This window comes from Ovis canadensis, chromosome 3 (assembly GCF_042477335.2).
Source record: "Ovis canadensis isolate MfBH-ARS-UI-01 breed Bighorn chromosome 3, ARS-UI_OviCan_v2, whole genome shotgun sequence".
Lineage (NCBI taxonomy): Eukaryota > Metazoa > Chordata > Mammalia > Artiodactyla > Bovidae > Ovis > Ovis canadensis.
In genome coordinates, this window is record NC_091247.1 from 189,085,033 (window position 1) to 189,110,285 (window position 25,253).

The 25,253-nt window shown below is 40.1% G+C and overlaps 1 pseudogene; it reads right to left on the reverse strand.

Annotated features, from left to right (window-relative positions):
• Positions 1-12,837: 12,837 nt before the first annotated feature.
• LOC138437676 (integrin beta-1-binding protein 1 pseudogene) lies at positions 12,838-13,477 on the reverse strand (annotated as a pseudogene).
• Between the last annotated feature and the right edge of the window lie 11,776 nt (positions 13,478-25,253).

The window sequence follows — 25,253 nt, forward strand, 5'->3', positions numbered from 1 at the left end:
TGGGATTCTCCAGGCAAGAACACTGCCGTGGGTTTCCATTTCCTTCTCCAGTGCATGAAAGTGAAAAGTGAAAGTGAAGTCACTCAGTCGTGTCCGACTCTCAGCGACCCCATGGACTGCTGCCCTCCAGGCTCCTCCATCCATGGGATTTTCCAGGCAAGAGTACTGGAATGGGGTGCCATTGCCTTAGCTCCTTGCAAAGTCATGTAGGTTACATAGTTTTGGGAAGACAGAAACTTGCAACAATGCTAGGAACAGAAATTTACCTCACTCTCCCTTGTCAATTACCCAGCCCCTGTAATCCTGCTTAGCCATGTTTGTTTCTGTAAAGGTCAGGCATCCCCTCTGCTGTGTCCTAACTGCTGTTCCCTCCTGAGTGGAACTCCCCGTTTGAACTGGTCTGTTAACATTCAGCACTGCCCACTAAAGTCTGGTGTTATGCACTATCTATAAAAACTCTGTAATGCCTTTGTTCAGGGCACAGAGCTGGAAGTGTTAGCTCCTCAGGGCTTGCTGGCGTAATAAACCTGAGTTCTCCAACTCTCTGAGAGCAGTACTTGGTTTCTCAACGGACCAACTTCAGTAGCACTAGGATGTGGGTCCATAACAGCACATGTACCTGGTTGTAACTTATACATCTGCCTTCAAGCACTTTGCTTTCTGTTATAGAGAGAAATTTGTCATATTGACATCCTATAGAACATTAGTCCATTTCTTGGATGATATGCTAACTGGACCTGACAAGCAGAAACTAATGACCATTCTGTAAGACCTATTAAGGATTTCTCTGGTAGCTCAGATGGTAAAGAATCTGCCTGCAAGGCAGGAGACCCAGTTTCAGCCTCTGGGTTGGGAAGATCCACTGAAGGGAATGGCTACCCACTCCAAAGACTTAATAAAGCACACGTATGCCAGAGGATATGAAATAAACCTTGTTAAAAATTCAAGGGCTGGGTACACTAATTATGTTTTGGGTGTCTAGAAGTAGTCTAGTGCAAATGTACCACTTCCAGAGAAAAACAAAGCTGACACCATATTGGATCTGTTCCTTTAGCTGTAACCTTTGTGTTCTGTTGCTGTGCTTAGTCATGCTGGCTCTGCACCTTGGTCTAAAAGAATGTTGCCTACAGCGTGAAACGTGCATGATAGCCCATTCTCAAGACTCTGCCTCCCAGGCTTGACCTTTAAAGGTATAACATTTTCCATTCAAATAGAGATAAACTGTTGCAGAACAGAATAACAGTTGTCTTGTTGAAGGCTCACAGGAACATTATACAAGACTATGTGGATAGCTGCAAGAATAAAAGATTATCACATCTTCTCTGGGATATAACCTACACCAAGAAGTCTGCAACAACTAACCTCTCTTATTAATATAAAAGAAGCCTGAATTCTAACTCATGTAAGATGGTAGGGATACTAGCCTGCTATCTTTGCCATTGCTATTCCTTGCCCCAATACCTTGTCTCTCAATTTGAGCTTGGACTCAGTAACACTACCCCAAAGAGGCATGGTATTTGATGGGCCTCTGGATGTGTTGCCCTAAGCAATTTATCAAGTAACTCACAGGACTCCAGATCTCTGCAGGGCCTCAGATAAGAGAAAGTTCCCCAGCAGGCCCAGGGGGTGGTGCAACCTGCCCTGCTCCTCAGTCTAGTGGCCCCACAAGCCCATTGGTACAAGGAGTTTCAGTGCTGTCTGAAACCTCCCACAAGCATCTTTTAGGAGAATCCTAGCAAATTCCTTAGCACTATGTCCTCTTTTGTTAACATATTTTCACCATTTGAGAAGAAGCTCCTAGGTTGCTACTGTGCCCTGTTCTTTTTTTTTTTTTTTTGTGCCCTGTTCTTAGGACACGAATTGACTATACAGACTCAGCTGCCCAGGAATGCAGTGTTATCTGATTCACAAAGCTCTGTAATTGAACCAGTGCCGCAGCAAAAGCTGAGCGCCGAAGAACTGATGCTTTTGAACTGTGGTGTTGGAGAAGACTCTTGAGAGTCCCTTGGACTGCAAGGAGATCCAACCAGTCCATTCTAAAGGAGATCAGTCCTGGGTGTTTTTTGGAAGGAGTGATGCTAAAGCTGAAACTCCAGTACTTTGGCCACCTCATGTGAAGAGTTGACTCATTGGAAAAGACTCTGATGCTGGGAGGGATTGGGGGCAGGAGGAGAAGGGGACAACCGAGGATGAGATGGCTGGATGGCATCACCGACTCGATGGACATGAGTCTGAGTGAACTCCGGGAGTTGGTGATGGACAGGGAGGCCTGGCGTGCTGCGATTCATGGGGTCGCAAAGAGTCGGACACGACTGAGCAACTGAACTGAACTGAACTGAGCAGCATTTTACTGTTAAGTGGAAATAGTGTGTGCATTACCAGCTCATACAGGTCTTGAAGGCATAATTAAAACATAAACATGAAGCCCAGCATTCTGTCATAAATGCTCCTTCTGTACTAACTTTCCCTCAGACCGCATGTACGGCCTTAGGAGGGGTGAGGAAAGAAATTAGGGTCCTGGTGTACCCTACAGTATTTGGGTACACCCATATATGGTTTGTACAGTATGCTGACTTCAGGAGAAGTATTTTATAGCTTATCTCAGAGATGATATGAAAAGACAGTAGTGAAGCCAAAGTCATTATAGCCTGCCACCAAGAACAGAGAAGAATCAATACTCTAAATCATTTCTAGTTACTTATACTCCAATACCCCACAGCCTCTACAAGAGCAAATTCTTGGTTGGGATTAAATGTGGAGCAAAAACAGAAAGTACTGCTTCATTTACCTGGGTAGCATCTACAAACTAGTCCAGACAGGTCAAAACTAACAATAACTACCAGAAATCTGTACAAAATGCCAGAGTATATGGTTTGATAAACCTATTAAACAAGTACCAGAGTGCCTGAAGAGCCAGTGTATTTGGTTATTAACTTTGGAAATAGATGGCTATGTATCCTATTTTGAAAATGTTAATTCATGGACAGTGACTAATGGGTTGACCTACTGGTGAAACCTTAGGAAGAACAAAATTGCAAGACTGGTGAAGTCTAGGGGAAAAGTTATGTGGAGGACTTCTCAGAATGGGCATGTATGACAAATCCATGACCCATATCAATGCTCATCAGAGGACATCTATGGCAGAAAAGCTCTCAATAATCAGATAGACAGTATATTCTGTCGTATGGATGTCAATCAACCTCTTTCTGCAGCTACCTAGTACTTACTTAACAGGCCCATTTATGAAGTGATATGACAACAGGAAAGGAGGCTGTGTATGAGCTTTTCTTCACTGAGGTTGATCTGGCTTCTGCCTATTCTGAGTTCCCATGTGATAAAAGCCAAGGCCATGCTGAGCCCCTGATTGAACCCACCATTCTCCCAGGAACCAGTGAGCTGCTTGGAGGCAAACTGATGCATTGGACACTTTCAATCATACAAGGAGCAGATATTGTCCTCTTGGGAATAGAAACATTTTCCAGATACGAATTTGCCTTTCCTGTGTAAAATCCTTCTACTGGCACTAAACAGAAGGCCTCATTCATTGCCATTCATATTCCATTCAAACCACCTCAGACCAAGGAATCTGTTTGCAGAGAAGGACATAATAGATTGAAATTATACTTACAGAATTCATTAGCATTATCACAAGCCCCAGCAACCCAGAAGCATCTGGCTTGACAACGTGGTAGAATGGCTCAGTGACCACATCGGCTAAAAGAAAATTACCTCACAGGACTGTTATACAAGATGAATGTGTGACTTAAACCAGTGGAAATACATCGCAACCTCTCCCTCATAGCTAAATACATGAGCCGAGGAGCTAAGGAATGGAGGTTCACAAAGGTTCTATTAATTTTTCCCCTTCAGATCAGTTCAGTTGCTCAGTTGTGTCTGACTCTTTGCGACCCCATGAACCACAGCACACCAGGTGTCCCTGTCTATCACCAATTGCTGGAGTTCACCCAAACCCATGTCAGTGATGCCATCCAACAAACTCATCCTCTATCGTCCCCTTCTCCTCCTGCCCCCAATCCCTCCCAGCATCAGAGTCTTTTCCAATGAGTCAACTCTTCACATGAGGTGGCCAAAGTATTGGAGTTTCAGCTTCAACATCAGTCCTTCCAATGAACACCCAGGACTGATCTCCTTTAGGAAGGACTGGTTGGATCTCCTTGCAGTCCAAGGGACTCTCAAGAGTCTTTTCCAACACCACAGTTCAAAAGCATCAATTCTTCGGTGCTCAGCTTTCTTTATAGTCCAACTCTCACATCCATACATGACTACTGGAAAAACCATAGCCTTGACTAGATGGACCTTTGCTGAGAAAGTAATGTCTCTGCTTTTTAATATGCTGTCTAGGTTGGTCATAACTTTCCTTCCAAGGAGTAAGCGTCTTTTAATTTCATGGCTGCAATCACCATCTGCAGTGATTTTGGAGCCCCCAAAAATAAAGTCTGACACTGTTTCCACTGTTCCCCATCTATTTGCCATGAAGTGATTTTTCCTCTGCTTTTTAAAAATTGAGACACAATACACAATACATATAAAGTGTACAATTCAGTGATTCAGTATTTTCATTAAGTTTGTGACCATAACCACTATCTAATTCCAGAATACTGTCATCATCTCCAAAATAAATCCTGTACCATCAGCAGTCACCTCCATTCCTCCTCCCCCAGTCCTAAGTAACCACTACTCTACTCCCTGTGGATTTAGTTGCCTATTATGGATATTTCATATGAATGAAATCATGTAATAGGTGGCCTTTTGCATCTGGTTCCTTTCATTTCAGTTCAGTTGCTCAGTTATTTCCAACGCTTTGTGACCCCATGGACTGCAGCACACCAGGCTTCCCTGCCCATCACTAACTCCCAAAACTTGAGCCATGATGCCATCTGGTGATGCCATCCAACTATCTCATCCTCTGTCATCCCCTTCTCCTCCTGCCTTCAGTCTTTCTCAGCATCAGGGTCTTTTGCAGTGAGTCAGTTCTTCGCATCAGGTGGCCAAAGTATTGGAGCTTCAGCTGCAGCATCAGTCCCTCCAATGAATATTCAGGACTGATTTCCTTTAGAATTAACTGGTTTGATCTCCTTGTAGTCCAAGGGATTCTCAAGAGTCTTCTCTAACACCACAGTACAAAAGCATCAGTTCTTCAGTGCTCAGCCTTCTTTATGGTCCAACTCTCACATCCATACAGGATTACTGGAAAAACCACAGCTTTGACTATCTGTACCTTTGTTGGCAAAGTAATGTCTCTGCTTTTGATCCTGATTACCAAGGGAAAGTCAGATTGCTGCTAGCTAATGAGGGAAGGATATCAGTTCATGTCTGCAATTCATGGAAATGGGGATGACAGAACAGATTTAAGAAATGTAGAGGAAACTATATTTCCAAAACTTTGTGACTGATGAGGCATACAGATTGAGGACAAGGAAGGACTCTTGACTTTGTCATTCTTTCTTTAAGTTTTCTTTATCTTTTTCTGTTTTTTTTTTTTGGTTTCTATTTTTCTATTAATTATTAGGAGAGGGGTGAAAAAATAACTGAAAACCATTTCTAATAATAACTGAGAAAGTCAAATTCTCAGTTTTGTCACTTTCATTCCTACATAACAGTCTGCTTTGAAACTCTGTTATTAAGTACATATATATTTTGCATAGTTTGCATTGTTATGTTGTCTTAATGATTGATCCTTTTGTGATCATGAAATATATTTCTATCTCTGCTAACATTCCTTGTCCTGAAGTCCACCTGTCTGACACACACAGCCACTCCAGTTTTCTTAAGACTAGAGTGTGCATGGTGTAACTTTTAATGTGCTTTTAATTTTAACCTATTTGAGTCTTCATATTTAAAGATTACATGAATAATATATAGCAGCATATATATTTAATATTAATATCATTTTATACATTAAGATATTAATCCTTTACTGTACTTGTAGTCCAAATACTTTCCTGAACTACATCTCATCAATTTCTTGTATTAGTGGATTTTATTTATTTAATTTTTGGCCATACCACATAGCATGTGGGATCTTAATTCCCCTACCAGTGATCGAACCTGTGCCCCCGTGCATTGGAAGCATGGCGTCTTAACACTGGATTGCCAGGGAAGTCCTTATTAGTGGATTTTGAAAGGAGAATTTTTGAAGGGAAAGTGAAAATAGAGACTACATGCCTTAATTCTTGTTCCAGGAAATTTTTACCCAGGGAGATAGGACTAAGAGGAATGAATAACTTCACTGCTTACCCCAGGATATGTCTGCCAAGCAGTGTGTCTGGGCAGATCATCCACAGGAATAGCTTTCCTATTAAAATAACAGCTTGGTAACCTGGACAAAGAGCTTGCTTCTCTGACACCAGTTTGCTTATCAAAAATTATTTTAAAATCTTCACTTTGCAGTCATAAACTTTGCCTAGCTCCAAACAAGTCCCTACCTTGAAGGACCATCTTTAAACCACAAGTCTAGACCTTCAAACTCTTAATCTTCAGTCCTATCCTAATCAGCAGCCTCGCTCCTGGGTCACAGTTGAATACAGGGGGTCTCTTCTGTGCTGCAGGAACATCAGTGAACTCAGCTTGATTGAGTAGATTTCTTTGGTGGTCTTATGGGAAGCTGAGAAAATTTTGACAATAAAATGGGTATTTTTTTCCACAATTTTTAGATAAATAAAATTCTGTCAAATAGAGAATAATTAATTATAATATAATTGTTTTTTTCAAAATTTTTATTGGAGTATATGATTTACAATATTATGTTAGTTTCAGGTGTACAGCAAAGTGAATCAGTTATACATATACAGAGTCACCCATTCTTTAAAATTCCTTTTCCATATAGGCCATTAAAGAATACTGAGCCATGTTTTCTGTGCTATACAGCAGGTTCTTATTATAGTGTGGGTATGTCAATCCCAATCTCCCTATTTATCCCTCCTCCCTCTGATCCCCTGGTAACCATGTTATTTCCCCTATATCTGTGACTCTACTTCTGTTTTGTGAATAAGTTCATCCGTACCCTTTTTCTAAGACTCCACATATAAGTGATATATGATATTTGTCTGTCTGTGTCTGATGTACTTCACTTAATATGACAGTCTTTCAGTCCATCCATGTTGCTGCAAATGGCATTGTTTTGTTCTTTTTTATGGCTGGGTAGTATTCCACTGTATACATGTACCACATCTTCTTCTTCATTCCTCCATTGATAGACATTTAGGTTGCTTCCGTGTTCTGGATATTGTAAACAGGGCTGCAATGAACATTGGGGTTCATGTATCTTTTTGAATTATGCTTTTTTGTAAGTATATGCCCAGGAGTGGAATTGCTCAGTCATACAGTATTTCTTTATAAGGAACTTGCATAATAGTGGCTGTATCAATTTACATGCCCCCCAACAGTATTGAAGGGTTCCCTTTCTTCCACACCCTCTCCAGCATTTATTGCTTGTGGATTTTTTGATGATGGCCATTCTGACCAGTATAAAATGATACCTTGTTGTAGTTTTGTATAATCTATTCTTTTATATCCTACTCTCATTTTTTCCTATTACTTATCAAAATCAAATTAAAATAACAATCCCTTGGTAATTCCCTGGTGGTCCAGCAGTTAGAATTCCACATTTTCACTGCTAAGGGTCAGGGTTCATTCCTTGGTTGGGGAACTAAGATTCTGCAAGTGGTTCAGCCAGAAAAAAATTTCAAAGATAAATAAAATGATAGCACTTGGCCTTTTGAGGCCAAATAGTACAAATTTGTTAACATTCTCAAGGTCAGGTTTTTTTTTTTTTACTAGTATAATTACTAGTATGCTCTCAGCTGGTAAAGAATTCATCTGCAATTTTGGAGACCTGGGTTCGATCCCTGGGTTGGGAAGATCCCCTGGAGAAGGGAAGGGCTATCCACTCCAGTATTCTAGCCTAGAGAATTCCATGGACTGTCCATGGGGTCGCAAAGAGTCAGACACAACTGGGCGACTTTTGCTTTCACTTTCTCAATATAACAAGTAAACATATTTAGTCAAGATTAGGACTTGCATCTTTGAAGGGAGAAGCTGAACAATTAATTTTACCTGCTTTACATCTAAAATATCCCTAGTTACTTTAACTTAATGTGAGAATTTATAGAAAATAGAATATGGTAGGTCTGCTACACTTTGATTCTTCATTTATTCAGAGGGATGTTTTAGAGTACAAATATGAGCTTGTCAGCACTTTTGTGCATGGTTTCTAATGAGTTTCTATTGCTCCAAAAGTAATTTGTCATCATCCTTAGTATGATGCAGTATCAAAGGCACTGCATTCTGTGACTTCTGCCTAAGTGTCAGTTTTCATGTCTCAGTTTGCTCTTCTCTCACTGTTTCCCAATGCCCCAAAGTCCTGTGGCATTTCTTCAAGCACCCCCAAGTTCCTCTGACATGCAAGGCCTTCACATTTGCAGTGCCCTTTCCTGGAATGTTTCCCCACTTCCCTTCTACATTCCTTTTTGCTCCTCTAAGCCTTATCCTTTAGATTTCACCTTAAATATCATTTCCTAGGACTTTTCCCCAGGCTTCCCAGTTTAGATTGTCTTCCTTCTATGGTTTTCTTTGCACTCTGCCTTCTCCCTCCTGGCACAAACCTCAGTTGTTAAGTTTATGGTTATTTGCATGCTTATTCCATGCTGTCTTTCCTACTGGGCTCTAAATTTTTTGACACTTTGTTTACTGGACAGGACAATGCCTGTCTCGGAGGAGGACTCTATAGATATTTGTGGAGCAGATGAAAGAATTTCTAAAACTGACATTTAAATTAGTGCTTTATTTCATAATCTTCCTCTCAAAATAGGAAAAGTGTGTTAAATAAAATAAATTGTTTCTTTTCCACACCAAGTGCGGTGACCCAAAGACTAAAGAGCAGATAAAATGAAGGAGGGTCTTGGAATTCAGGACAGAAAAATCAGACCCTTATTGTCCTTCCTTCCCCCATGCTGTTAACTATTAGTGGATTTCAGGTCTTCCTGAGCAGTATAACTTGTCTCCCTTCCTACCCTACACAGAGAAAAGGTATTTCCCCCACCCAGTACATGTGCCTCATTCAATCAGCAAATGATCCACAAGACCCCTATCCCACTCCTTGTACTCTGGGTATAAAAGTGGACTAAGGACCCCTGTTCAAAGTTGGCTCTCCCTTGAGCTGGCCCACTGTTCTAACAGCATCTCCTACCTTAATAAACTTTATTTACCTCTCATTCTGTCTTACATCTGGAAATTCTTTTCCAACCCACTCCTGGACCATGACACCAAGGTCCTGATAGACAGATTTTAAGATTAATTTTTAACAAAACCTTATATATAATTTCCGATGTGCTAGGCATTGTCTTAGTGAAAGTGAAAGTCACAGTCATGTCTGACTCTTTGCAACCCCATGGACCATACTGTCCATGGAATACTCCAGACCAGAATATTGGAGTGGGTAGCTATTCTCTTCTCCAGGGGATCCTCCCAATACAGGGATCAAACCCAGGTCTCTTGCATTGCAGGCAGATTCTTTAGCATCTGAGCCACCAGGGAAGCTCAGGCCTTGTCTTTAAGTCCTTTATAGTTAGGAACTCATTTTATTATAATGCTCTGAGGTATGTATTGTTATTATTTGCCCCTTTATTTAACTTTTAAAATAAATTCTCCACCCAGCTTGAAGGATCTTAGTTCCCTGACCCAGGGATGGAACCTCTGCCCTTGACAGTGAAAGCACAGAGTCCTCACCACTGGACTGACAGGGAATTCCTATTAGTGCCCTTTTATAGATGAAGAAAGCAAAGCAGAGAGAGGTAAAGTATTGAATAGATTGTCCAAGGTAGCACAACTAGTAAATGACAGAGCTAGGATTTGAACTCCGGGAGGCTGATTCCAGAGTCTGTACTTTTGACCATGATTCCATGCTATGAAGAATAGTGTCTGGCGCACGGTAGGTGCTCAGTGAATGCTAGCGAGATAAAAAGTGTTTTTCTGTAATCTTTCTTTGCCTGGGTTGCCAGCTAGTGTTTAATTTTAAGGTGTTACAGCAGGCAGGTAGTTAGAGAAGAGCAGAGAAATGGGGGCAGGGGCCAGGTGGCAGGAAATCATGCATCTTGTAAACAGCGGGGGTTCATGGGCAGACAGAGGAAATCAGGAACAGGCAGACTGAAAGGAAACCACACCTTTTGGGCAATAAGTGTCCTGGAAGCAGATAAAGAAAGATGAAGGCAGGAATTTCCTGCATGTGAATGTAACTTGTTGTTAAATATGTTCTCATTGCAATAAAACTAGCCTTGCAGATAAGAAGTACCCATCATGCACCTATGCTGTGACACTTACCATCTAAGCTAAGTAAGAAAAAAATCCCTCCTGCCCTCAGGAAGATAGAGTGGGGATGAAAATCAGGAATATGACCCCCAGACTCCTCCTTCCCCAGTGAATGTTTTGCCCCTTCATTTGCATGGCCTTCATAACCAGCTGGCCAAAGAGAAACAGGACAGCAGCTCCTCACCTGTCTACCTGCTCTCCCTCTGAGTATTCTTGCTTAAATAAATTCACTTTACTTTTTAACCTCCCTGTTTCATCTCTGAATTCTTTCACAATGAGGCAAAAACATTAAATTCTTGTTCTGCCAGGAACAAAGGCAAACACTACATCTTTGAATTCTGTATCTCGGTGCTTAGCAGTCACAGCCTAACTATCAGCTCATTGAAAAGTCAGGATGAAATCACTACTCTCTGACTCTAAATCCTAGATACTTTAGCTCCTGCTGAAGTTGGGTTCACAGGCCATTGAGAGGGCTAGTAGCTTTATAGTGCATGAATGAGATTGAAATCTTTGAAAAACAGGTTTAATTTGTCAAATGCCTTTTCTGCATCTATTGATATAATAACATAATTTTTATACTTCAGTTTGTTAATGTGGTGTATTATGTTGATTGATTTTTGAATATTGAACCAGTTCTTGCACCACTGGAATAAATACCACTTAATCATAGTATATAATCCTTCTGATGTATTTTTAATACTCAGTTTTCTAATAATTTGTTCAGGATTTTTGCATCTATGTACATCAGGGATATTGGCCTGTTAATTTCTTTTCTTATTGTCCTCACTTAACTTTTGGTAATATTGGTCTTGTAAAATTTTGGAATTGTTTCCTCCTCTTCAATTTTTGGAAAAGTTTGAGAAGAATACAGGTCTTATATCTTTTCTGAATTGGGGAGATAACTCACCAGTGAAGCTGTCTGGTCCTGGACTTTGATTTTGGGGAAGTTTTTGATTACTGTTTCAATCTCTTTGCTAGTGATTGGTTTGTTCAGATTTTCTATTTCTTCATGATTCAGACTTGGAAGATTGTGTGCTTCTAAGAATTTGTCCATTTTTCTTTCTGTGGTATCAATTGTAATTTCCCTGCTTTTTTCCTGACTTTATTCTTTCATTTCTTAGTTAGTCTAGCTAAAACTTTGTTCATTTTATTTCTCTTTTCAGAGAACCAGCTCTTAGTTTCATTGATCTTTTTTGTTGTTTTTTTACTCTCTATTTTATTTACTTATGTTCATATCTTCATCATTTCCTTCTCTCTATTGACTTTGGGCCTTGTTTGCTCTTCATTATCTAGTTCCAGTAGGTGTAAGGGTAGAGTGCTTATTTGAATTATTACTTGTTTCTTGAGATAGGCCTGCATTGCTATAAACTCCCCTTTTAGTACCACTTTTGCTGCATTCCTTAGATTTTGATATATCATGTTTTCATTTTAGTTTGTCTTCAGATATGTTTTTATTTCTCTTTTAAGTTCTATGTTAAATTCAATGCCTGTTAAATAACATGCTGTTTAGTTTCCACATATTTGTGATTTTTCCAGCTTTCTTCTAGATTATAATCATTGTGGCAAAAAAAAAAATGCCTGATATGGTTTTGATTTTCTTAAATGTATTGAGACTAGTTTTGTTTTCCAAATTATGATTTATCCTGGAGAATTTTCCATATGCACTTGAGAAGAATGTGTAATCTGCTGCATTTGGTTGGAATGTTCTCTGTGATTCTATTAAGCCCATCTGATATAAATTTTTATTTTAAAGCCACTGTTTCCTTGTTGACTTTCTGCCTGAATGATCTATCCATTGATATAAGTATGGTATTAAAATACTCCACTATATTGTGTTGCTGTCGTTTTCTCCCTTTAAATATGTTAATAATTAGCTTATATATTTTGGTGGTCCTATGTTAGATGCATATATATGAATAATCATTATGTCTTCTTGATGAGCTGTCCCCTTTATCATTATATAATGTCCATCTTTGTCTCTTATTATGTTTTTTGGCTTGAAGTTTATTTTTGTTGGATATAAGTATGGCTACATTTGCTTTATTGGGCTCTCATTTACTTGGAGTATCATCTTTCATCCCTTCACTTTTGGGCTTACATTTGTCTTTAGAACTAAGTGTTCTGGAGTCTGCATTTAGTTGGGTCTTATTTTCAAACTCATCAGCTACTTTCTGTCTTTTAACTCATGGATTCAATTTCCAGGATGATTTTTGATAAATGAGAACTTAGTACTGCCATTTTATCTTTTATTTTCTAGTTGCTCTATATCTCCATTGTTTCTTTTTTTGTTTGTATTTCTGTCTGCCATTTTAGTTTCAGGGCTTTCTATTTTCTTTTTCTCAGTTTCCTCTTCTTTTTCACTGTTAAATAAGACACAATAGAAAAACAAATGGCTGATATTTTGTACATTGCATTTTCTTTAGAGCAAAGAATCGTTTATATTTCCATAATAGTTCAACACCACAGATTGAAAACAGAACTAGAGAGAAAACAGCTGAATTTGCACTTGAAGTCAACTTCCCCTTGACTGCAAAATTCAAGGTTTCTCAGATGTCAATACAGTGTTGAAAGCAGTGGATAAAACTTTACAGATTGCTTGTGTTTTTCCCAGGCTATTGCACTAGTAAACCCACAGGCTGTATTCTTCATTGTTCGCATCTGTAGTCTTCAAAGCCAATAAGCTTTTTCCTGCACCCAGATCATCATCATAACATACCATTCAGGTGATTAAATACAGAGCATACCCATGTAAAACATCATACTGATCTGATATGGATACTTCTATACCAAACTTGGTAAGCTGCATAGTAAATTCTTCCTCCAAAGGGATGAAAGGCAATTTTTAATCTTTCTGAGTGACACCTATATGATTTATCAGTTCTAGTGCCCCCTCAAGACTTTACCCTTCAGAGAGTTTCAGTTTCTCATTTGCATCAATGTATTTTCCTTTTTTTAAAAAAATAAATCCTGCACAGGTATCTAAATTATTGTTGCTTTGTCCTGAGGTCTTGGTGGAATTGGTGTCAAGGTTTGCCACCTTGCTGGACAGTGAAAGCCCCCCAAGGCTGGAATCTATAGACTTGCCCTTAGTACCGATTTCTCTGCTCTGGGAATTGCTGCTATTATATTGCTTCCTGTCTTTCTGAAACATCTTACCACATAGCTGATCCAGAGGCTCTCACTGCAGAATCCAACACTATTTTATCATCTTCAAAGACTCCACAGACAGTGGTCTGCGCAGATAGCTTCTTTTCATTCTAACATGGTCATTTCTCATCAGAAAAACAAGGGTACCTTACCACTGTCTGCACTCAGGGTCATAGACTCACCGCCTGGGCAGCTTGAGCCACTGTTGCAACTCCTGTTCTACTCAGTTTCCTCTTTTAATAGGCTTTGTGTCTCTCTCTAGACTTGTGGTTAACATGTTCAGTTCAGTTCAGTCGCTCAGTCGCGTGCGACTCTTTGCGAACCCATGAATTGCATCACGCCAGGCCTCCCTGTCCATCACCAACTCCCGGAGTTCACCCAAACTCATGTGCATTGAGTCGGTGATGCCATCCAGCCATCTCATCCTCTGTCGTTCCCTTCTCCTCCTGCTCCCAATCCCTCCCAGCATCAGAGTCTTTTCCAATGAGTCAACTCTTCACATGAAGTGGCCAAAGTACTGGAGTTTCAGCTTTAGCATCATTCCTTCCAAAGAACACCCAGGACTGATCTCCTTTAGAATGGACTGGTTGGATCTCTGTGCAGTCCATGGGACTCTCAAGAGTCTTCTCCAACATCACAGTTCAAAAGCATCAACAAGAGGTTTCAATAAAATGTCTCAAATAGTCCTTTTTCTGTCAATGACATGTTCTCTTCACTTGCCTATGTGAGTTCTGTCCTGTTCCTCTTACCTTTTTATGGTTTTGTTGTCGCAAATTGTCTCATTTTATGTTGTAAGTTTGTTACCAAATTGAAGTACCTATAGTCCTGGGTCAGGAAGATCCCCTGAAGAAGGAAATAGCTACTCACTCCAGTATTCTTACCTGGAGAATTCCATGGACAGAGGAGCAGGTTGGGCTACCATCCACGGGCTCGGAAAAGAGTCAGATGTGACTTAGTGACCAAACAACAGCAAAATAGTTATTTTTACTGCTCCCCCGACTTTAACCTTATAATTGTTGAACAACCTATACTGATATAGAGTTGTAATTTTCTGATTCAGAAATTATATTTATCACCTTATTCAAAGTTTTGTATACTTTTGCTTTCAGGTGGTTGGTGGCTAGGATTGCAAGCATGGCCTCCACTTTTCCCCTAGTTCTGCCTCCACTATGTATTCCAGTGCACACCTTTTTGAGGTAGTGATGTGTAGAACTCTGGTGTCTTGGTATGTTGGTCAGAGGGATCTTGGTTTAGTTATGGATGTTTTACTGATTGTAAATTGAAGGGAGAGACAAAAGGAGGGTATCATGCCACTGTAGTGCTGATGTCACTCCCAGACTTTATTTTTTAGTAGATTTAAGATCACAACAAAATTGAGGAAGGAACCCCAAGTACCCCCTGCATAGGTTCTCCCATTACTGATATCCCCACCAGAGTGGTACATTTGTTACAACTGATGAATCTGTAGTGATCCAAAATCCACATTTTACCTTAGAGTTCACTCTTAGTGTTGTATATTCTGTGGATTTGGACAGATAATGACATGTACCTATTATTATAGTATCATATATAGAATTTTCATTTGCCTTTTCCAGAATATCTTAGTTGGAATTGTGTAGTATGGAGGTAGGTTTTTCAGGTTGGCTTCTTATTCACTAAGTAATGTGCTTTTAAGATTCCCTCATATCTTTTCATGGCTTGGTAGCTTGGTTTTGTTTGTTTTGTTTTGTTTTGCATTGAATAATATCCTGTTGTCTAGATGTACTATTATTTATCTATTCACCTACTTAAGGCAATGTTTTTGCTTGTAAGTTTTCACATGAATAAAGCTGTTATAAGGCTTCCCTGTGGCTCAGATGGTAAAGAATCTGCCTACAATATGGGAGACCCAGGTTCAATACCTGGGTCAGGAAGATCCCCTGGAAAAGGGAATGGCAACCCACACCAGTATTCTTGCCTGGGAAATCCCATGGACAGAGGATCCTGGCGGGGTACAATCCATGGGGTTGCAAAGAGTCTGTTATAGACATCTGTGTGCAAGTTTTCAACTCCTTTGGCTAAATACCAAGGAACATGATTGCTGGCTTATATGGTAAAAGAGTTTATTTCTGTAAGAAACCACAAACTCTCTTCCAAAGTGGGTGAAATGCATTGCATTCTGACCAGCAATATATGAGACTTCCTGTTGCTCCAAAGGCTCTCTAGCATTTGGTTTTGTATGTTGAATTTTGTCCCCTTTAATAGATGTATTGCCATTGTTCAGTTGCTCTATCATGTCAGACTCTCGTGACCCCCATGGACAGCAGCATTCCAGGCTTCCTTGTCCTTCATTATCTCCCGGAGTTTGCTCACTCATGTCCATTGAATCGGTGATGCCATCCAACCATCTCATCCTCTGTCAGTTGACAGATTTTCTTGAGCTCCAAAATCACTGTTGATGATTACTACAGCCATATTAAAAGACGGTTGCTCCTTAGAAGGAAAGCTATGACAAATCTAGACAGCATATTAAAAAGCAGAGACATCACTTTGCCAACAAAGGTCCATATAATCAAACCTATGGTTTTGCCAGTAGTCATGCGTGGATGTGAAAGATGGACTATAAAGAACACTGACGCTGAAGAATTGATGTTTTTGAACTGTGGTGTTGGAGAAGACTCTTGAGAGTCCCTTGGACTGCAAGGAGATCAAACCAATCAATCTTAAAGAAAATCAACACTGAATATTCGTTGGAAGGACTGATGCTGAAGCTGAAGCTCCAATACTCTGGCCTCCTCATGTGAAGAGCTGACTCACTGGGAAAGACCTTGATGCTGGGAAAGATTGAGGGCAGGAGGAGTATGAACTCACTGAATGGCATAACTCAATGGACTTGAGTTTGTGCAAACTCTGGGAGACAGTGTAGGACAGGGAAGCCTGGTATTTCAGTCCATGGGGTCGTGAAGATTTGGACATGACTGAGCGACTGAGCAACAACTTCTGGTCTCTCTACTCTGCTTCACTAATCTACTATTTTTTCTTTGATATCACACTATTTTGATTATTGTGACTTTATAGTAAGTCTTCAAGGCAGGGAATGTCAGTCTTTCAACTCTATTCTCCTTCAGTATTTCATTGAGTATTCTGGGTCTTTTGCCTGTCCATAAATTTTTTAGAATTAGTTTGCTGATATTCACAAATAACTTGTTTTGATTATGATTGGGAGCACTTTGAATTTATAGATCAATTTTAAAGAACAAAAAATAAAAAGAACTGAGTTGAGGTAATTTCCCCAAAACCAAACAACTTGATATTTTACTCAGGCTATACAGTCATGAGTAAATAAATGATTTATACTTGATAATTTGATATCTTAAAAATAGAGTTTGGAAAATATATTAGGTTGGTACAGTAACTGTGGTTTTGAATTGTTAAAATTTGCCATTTGATATTGGAATACACTCTTAAATAATGTGGTTATGTTGTATATCACTTTAATATGCATTTCCTGCTTTACAGTTTTTAATGACATATTACTTGTTGCTTATTTTATATTTATTTTACGCTATGGAGGTGATGTTCAACAAAAAGCAAATTTGAGCAATTTTTTAAAATTCAAGTTCAAAATGGATTGTAAAGCATCAGAGACAACTTGTAACATCAACACAACTGGCCCAGAAACTGCTAATGAACGTACAGTCCAGTGGTGGTTCTAGAAGTTTTGCAAAGGAGACGAGGGCCTTGAGGATGAGCAGGGTAGTGGTCGGCCATCAGAAGTTGACAACAACCAACTGAGAACAATTATCAAAGCTGATTCTCTTACAACTACATGAGAAGTTGCCTAAGAACTGAATGTTGACTATTCTACGGTCAACAATTTGAAGTAAATTGGACAGGTGAAAAAGCTCGATACATTGGTGCCTTATAAGTTGACCACAAACCCAAAATATTGTTGTTCTGAAGTATCATCTTTTCTTATTCTCTGCAACAACAACAAATGATTTTAGATTGTGATGTGTGATGAAAAGTGGACTTTATATATGAACCAGTGATGACCAGCTCAATGATTGGACAGAGAAGCAGCTCCAAAGCACTTGCAAAGTCAAATTTATACTAAAAAAAGACAATGGTCACTTTTTGGTGGTCTGCTGCCCATCTGATCCATGACAGCTTTCTGAATCCCCGTGAAACCATTACATTTGAGAATTATGCCCAGAAAATTGATGAGAAGCACTGGAAACTGCAGTGCTTGCAGCCAGCTTTGGTCAACAGAAAGGGCCCAGTTCTTATACATGACAAAGCCCAACCACATGTCACACAACCAACACTTCAAAAGTTGAATGAATTGGGCTACAAAGTTTTGCTTCATCTGCCATATTCACCTGACCTCTCAAAACTACCGCTTCTTCAAGTATCTTGACAACTTTTTGCAGGGAAAAAAACTTACACCACCAGCAGGATGCTTTCTAAGAGTTTGTTGAATCCCAAGCACAGATTTTTACACTACAGGAATAAATAAAGTTAATTCTCATTGCCAAAAATGCGTTGAATGTAAAGAATTGTTTCTATTTTGATTAATAAAGAAGAGCTTGAGCCTAGCTATAATTATTTAAAATTTACGGTCCAAAACTGGAATTATGTTTTCACTAATCGAACAGTATCCCAAGGTAGGAGCCACATTTTGGATATGTTCAGTTCAGTCACTCAGTTGTGAACAACTCTTTGCAACTCCATGAACTACAGAACGCCAGGCCTCCCTGTCGATCATGAACTCCGGAAGTCTACCGAAACTCCTGTCCATTGAGTCAGTGATGCCATCCAACCATCTCATCCTCTGTCGTCCCCTTCTCCCCCTGCTCTCAATGTTTCCGAACATCAGGGTCTTTTGCAGTGAGTCAGCTCTTCGCATCAGGTGGCCAAAGTATTGGAGTTTCAGCTTCAACATCAGTCCTTCCAATGAATATTCAGGCCTGATTTCCTTTACGATTGACTGGTTTGATCTCCTCGCAGTCCAAGGGACTCTAAAGAGTCTTCTCCAACTCCACAGTTCAAAAGTGCTCCACAGTTCTTCAGTGCTCAGCTTTCTTTATGGTCCAACTCTCACATCCATACATGACTACTGGAAAAACCATAGCCTTGACTAGATGGACCTTTGTTGACAAAGTAATGTCTCTGCTTTTTAATATGTTGTCTAGGTTGGTCATAACTTTTCTTCCAAAGAGTAAGGGTCTTTTAATCTCATGGCTGCAGTCACCATCTGCAGTGATTTTGGAGCTCCCCAAAATAAAGTCTGACACTATTTCCACTGTTTCCCCATCTATTTGCCATGAAGTGATGGGACCCGATGCCATGATCTTAGTTTTCTGAATGTTGAGCTTTAAACCAACTTTTCCACTCTCCTCATTCACTTTCATCAAGAGGCTCTTTAGTTCTTCACTTTCTGCCATAAGGGTGGTATCATCTGCATATCTGAGGTTATTGATATTTTTCCCGGCAATCTTCGATTCCAGCTTGTGTTTCCTCCAGCCCAGTTTCTCATGATGTACTCTGCATAGAAGTTAAATAAGCAGGGTGACAATATACAGCCTTGAACATACTCCTTTCCCAATTTGGAACCAGCCTGTTGTTCCATGTCCAGTTCTAACTGTTGCTTCCTGACCTGCATACAGGTTTCTCAAGAGGCAGGTCAGGTGGTCTGGTATTCCCATTTCTTTCCAAATTTTCCAGTTTTTTGTGATCCACACAGTCAAAGGCTTTGGCATAGTCAATAAAGCAGATGTTTTTCTGGAACTCTCTGGCTTTTTTGATGATCCGGCCGATGTTGGCAACTTGATCTCTGGTTCCTCTGCCTTTTCTAGAACCAGCTTGAACATACGGAAGTTCAAGGTTCAGGTACTGTTGAAGCCTGGCTTGGAGAATTTTGAGCATTAATTTACTAGTGTGTGAGATGAGTGCCATTGTGCGGTAGTTTGAGCATTCTTTGGCATTGCCTTTCTTTGGGATTGGAATGAACACTGACCTTTTGGAGACCTGTGGCCACTGCTGAGTTTTCCAAACTTGCTGACATATTGAGTGCAGCACGTTCACAGCATCATCTTTTAGGATTTGAAATATTTCAACTGGAATTCCACCACCTCCACTAGCTTTGTTTGTAGTGATCCTTCCTAAGGCCCACTTGACTTCACATTCCAGGATGTCTGGCTCTAGGTGAGTGATCACACGATCGTGATTATCTGGGTCATGAAGATCTTTTTTGTACTGTTTTTCTGTGTATTCTTGCCACCTCTTCCTAATATCTTCTGCTTCTGTTAGGTCCATACCATTTTGTCCTTTATTTAGCCCATCTGCATGAAATATTCCCTTGGTATCTCTAATTTTCTTGAAGAGATCACTAGTCTTTCCCATTCTATTGTTTTCCTCTATTTCTTTGCATTGATCACAGAGGAAGGCCTTCTTATCTCTCCTTGCTATTCTTTGGAACTCTGCATTCAAATGGGTATATCATTCCTTTTCTCCTTTGTTTTTCTTTTCTCTTTTCACAGCTATTTGTAAGACCTCCTAAGATAACCATTTTGCTTTTTTGCATTTCTTTTTCTTGGGGATGGTCTTGATCCCTGTCTCCTGTACAATGTCACAAACCTCCGTCCATGGTTCATCAGGCACTCTATCAGATCTAGTCCCTTAAATCTATTTCTCACTTCCACTGTATAATCATAGCAATCAGAGCATGCCATACCATTGACCAATGGAATGTAACATATCTAAAATACAGCAGTTCCCTGATCACTGGATCTCCACAATTGCCTGGAATCTCAAGCAAATCACCAACTTGGAGTTACAGAGAGAGAAGAGAATAAAAGACAGGAAGGAAGCAACTAAAGGACTTAAAACAGAAAAGGCTAAATTTTCTTTCCTGCCCTTCTCTTTCAATTCAGGTTAAGAGTGTAGGTTTTTGGGTATCTTAAAAAAAAAATCTGTTTATCTCATAGATCAATCTATCCTAATTAGACAAAGCAAATGGTAGGATAAATTATAAAGGTCCCTTTTAAACCTCAGACATTCTATTAAAATTTTTCCTAAAATACCATCCAAGAAAATAATGTTATCTGTGAAGATGGTGCCCTGGTCCAAGTTCATAGCTCCATTCCTCTCTAAAATCTATACTGGGTTGACTCAACACTAAGAAGTGTGGGTTAACTTGTTTAAGACTGTTGCCTTACAGCCTGTCCTCCAGGAAAAGGAGTTGGCCACTGCAAGTTCAGTTCAGTCGCTCAGTTGTGTCCAGCTCTTTGCGACCCCATGGAATGTAGCACACCAGGCCTCCAGGTCCATCACCAACTCCTTAAGCTCTCAAACTGATGTCCATTGTGTCAGTGATGCGATCCAACCATATCATCCTCTGTCATCCCCTTCTCCGCTGGCCTCAATCTTTCCCAGCATCAGGGTCTTTTCAAATGAGTCAGTTCTTTGCATAAGATTGCCAAAGTATTCGAGTTTCAGCTTCAGCATCAGTCCTTCCAGTGAATATTCAGGTCTGGTTTCCTTTAGGATGGACTGGTTTGATCTTCTCCCAGTGCAAGGGACTCTAAAGAGTCTTCTCTAAAACCACAGTTCAAAAGGATCAATTCTTTGGCACTCAGCTTTCTTTATAGTCCAACTCTCATATCCATACACGAGTACTGGAAAAACCATAGCTTTGACTAGACGGACCTTTGTTGACAAAGTCATGTCTCCACTTTTTAACATGCTATCTAGGTTGGTCATAACTTTCTTTCCAAGGAGTAAGTGTCTTTTAATTTCATGGCTGCAATCACCATCTGCAGTGATTTTGGAGTGCAAAATAATAAAGTTTGTCATTCTTTCCACTGTTTCCCCATCTATTTGTCATGAAGTGACAGGACAAGATGCCATGATCTTAGTTTTCTGAATGTTTAGTTTTAAGGCTAACTTTTTAACTCTCCTCGTTCACTTTCATCAAGAGGCTCTTTAGTTCTTCACTTTCTGCCATAAGGGTGGTGTCATCTGCTTATCTGAGGTTATTGATATTTTTCCTGGCAATCTTGATTCCAGCTTGTGCTTCCTCCAGCCCAGAGTTTCTCATGATGTATCCTGCATATAAGTTAAATAAGCAGGGTGACAATATACAGCCTTGGTGTACTCCTTTCAATATTTGGAACCAGTTTGTTGTTCCATGTCTAGTTCTAACAGTTGTTTCCTGACCTGCATAGATTTCTCAAGAGGCAGGTAGGGTGGTCTGGTATTTCAACCTGTTTAAGAAGTTTTCAGTTTGTTGTGATCCACACAAAGATTTTGGCATAGTCAATAAAGCAGATGTTTTTCTGGCACTCTCTTGCTTTTTCGATGATCTAACAGATGTTGGCAATTTGATCTTTGGTTCCTCTGCCTTTTCTAAATCCATCCTGAACATCCAGAAGTTTATGGTTCACATACTGTTGAAGCCTGGCTTGGAGAATTTTGAGCATTACTTTACTAGCATGTGAGGTGAGTCCAATTGTGCAGTAGTTTGAGCATTCTTTGGCATTGCTTTTCTTTGGGATTGGAATGAAAACTGATCTTTTCCAGGCCTGTGGCCACTACTGAGTTTTCCAAATTTGCTGGCATATCAAGTGCAGCACTTTCACAGCAAAATAGCTCAACTGCAAAAGCGCCATTAAAGCTGGCCACTTACTTAAGACAATCAATCCCTGACTCAGCCACTAAGTGTGGGTTAACTTGTTTAAGACTGTGGCCTTACAGCCTGTCCTTCAGGAAAAGGAGTTGGTCACTGCAACACCTCCATTAAAGCTGGCCACTGGCTGAAGAAAATCAATCCCCAGTCCCAAGATATCTGGTCCTACACAGGAAAGGCAGACCTCTCCACCCACTCAGTGGCACCCACTCTGTGGCACAATCCAGAAACAAGATTCCTCCCTTTTTACCCTTACCCTGTCTACCTACTATTAAGTCCTATTGGGTCTCACTCCAAAACGTCACCATTCAGATGGATATTTTTACTCTATATTTCTCCTCTAAAATTAGTCTTCATTAATTACAGTTTACTTTCTGCAGTCAATTCTTTCAGTTCAGTTCAGTCACTCAGTTGTGTCCAACTCTTTGCGACCCCATGAATCACAGCACACCAAGCCTCCCTGTCCATCACTAACTCCCAGAGTTCACTCAAACTCACGTCCATAGAGTCCATGATGCCATCCAGCCATCTCATCCTGGGTCGTCCCCTTCTCCTCCTGCCCCCAATCCCTCCCAGCATCAAAATCTTTTCCAATGAGTCAACTCTTTGGATGAGGTGTCCAAAGTACTGGAGCTTCAACTTTAGCATCATTCCTTTCAAAGAAATCCCAGGGTTGATCGCCTTCAGAATGGACTGGCTGGATCTCCTTGCAGTCCAAGGGACTCTCAAGAGTCTTCTCCAACACCACAGTTCAAATGCATCAATTCTTCGGCACTCAGCCTTCTTCACAGTCCAACTCTCATATCCATACATGACTACTGGAAAAACCATAGCCTTGACTAGACGGACCTTAGTCAGCAAAGTAATGTCTCTGCTTTTGAATATGCTGTCTAGGTTGGTCATAACTTTTCTTCCAAGGAGCAAGCGTCTTTTAATTTCATGGCTGCAGTCACCATCTGCAGTGATTTTGGAGCCCCCCAAAATTAACTCTAACACTGTTTCTACTGTTTCCCCATCTATTTCCCATGAAGTGATGGGACAAGATGCCATGATCTTTGTTTTCTGAATGTTGAGCTTTAAGGCAACCTTTTCACTCTCCTCTTTCAGTTTCATCAAGAGGCTTTTTAGCTCCTCTTCACTTTCTGCCATAAGGGTGGTGTCATCTGCATATCTGAGGTTATTGATATTTTTCCCGGCAATCTTGATTCTAGCTTGTGTTTCTTCTAGTCCAGCATTTCTCATGATGTACTCTGCATAGAAGTTAAATAAGCAGGATGACAATATACAGCCTTGACTTCCTCCTTTTCCTATTTGGAACCAGCCTGTTGTTCCATGTCCAGTTCTAACTGTTGCTTCCTGACCTGCATAAAGATTTCTTAAGAGGCAGGTCAGGTGGTCTGGTATTCCCATCTCTTTCAGAATTTTCCACAGTTTATTGTGATCCACACAGTCAAAGGCTTTAGCATAGTCAATAAAGCAGAAATAGAGGTTTTTCTGGAACTCTCTTGCTTTTTCCATGATCCAGCAGATGTTGGCAATTTGATCTCTGGTTCCTCTGCCTTTTCTAAAACCAGCTTGAACACCAGGGAGTTCATGGTTCATGTATTGCTGAAGCCTGGCTTGGGGAATTTTGAGCAACACTTTACTAGCATGTGAGATGAGTGCAATTGTGCGGTAGTTTGAGCATTCTTTGGCATTGCCTTTCTTTGGGATTGGAATGAAAACTGACCTTTTCCAGTCCTGTGGCCACTGCTGAGTTTTCCAAGTTGGCTGGCATATTGAGTACAGCACTTTCATAGCATCATCTTTCAGGATTTGAAACAGCTCAACTGGAATTCCATCACCTGCACTAGCTTTGTTCGTAGTGATGCTTTCTAAGGCCCACTTGACTTCACATTCCAAGATGCTGGCTCTAGATTAGTGATCACATCATCATGATTATCTGGGTCGTGAAGATCTTTTTTTGTACAGTTCTTCCGTGTATTCTTGCCACCTCTTCTTAATATCTTCTGCTTCTGTTAGGTCCAGACCATTTCTGTCCTTTCTCAAGCCCATCTTTGCATGAAATATTCCCTTGGTATCTCTTAATTTTCTTGAAGAGATCTCTAGTCTTTCCCATTCTGTTCTTTTCCTCTATTTCTTTGCATTGATCTCTAAAGAAGGCTTTCTTATCTCTTCTTGCTATTCTTTGGAACTCTGCATTCAGATGCTTATATCTTTCCTTTCCTCCTTTGCTTTTCACCTCTCTTCTTTTCACAGCTATTTGTAAGGCCTCCCCAGACAGCCATTTTGCTTTTTTGCATTTCTTTTCCATGGGGATGGTCTTGATCCCTGTCTCCTGTACAATGTCACGAACCTCATTCCATAGTTCATCAGGCACTCTATCAGATCTAGACCCTTAAATCTATTTCTCACTTCCACTGTATAATCATAAGGGATTTGATTTAGGTCATACCTGAATGGTCTAGTGGTTTTCCCTACTTTCTTCAATTTTAGTCTGAATTTGGCAATAAGGAGTTCATGATCTGAGCCACTGTCAGCTCCCGGTCTTGTTTTTGTTGACTGTATAGAGCTTCTCCATCTTTGGCTGCAAAGAATATAATCAATCTGATTTCGGAGTTGACCATCTGGTGATGTCCATGTGTAGAGTCTTCTCTTGTGTTGTTGGAAGAGGGGCATGAGGTGGCCCAAATCCTGGAGTTTCAGCTTTAGCATCATTCCTTAGGTAGGTATTTATTGATTTATCTTTCACTCTTGCATCCTACTTTCTATTTTTTTTAATTCCCTTCTTCCTGAAGGTCCTCTTCATCCTTTCTTTCCTCGGGGTTTTTTCTTTGTATTATGCATAAAGTAATATTCTACACACAATTGCCCTGAACCTCATAACACTTAAAAGATTGAATTTCTTTTTACTAAGTTAGTGCAGTCTTCCTTCATTCTCTGCTGAAATTCAATATCATTAATTATTCATTGGTACTTGTAAGTGTGGTACTGGAGAAAACTCCTGAGAGTCCCTTGGATAACAAGATCAAGCCAGTCAATTCTAAACAAAAAATAGTGACAGCAGTCAATTGAACATTAAAAAAATATATATTTCTTTACTTGTTTGGTT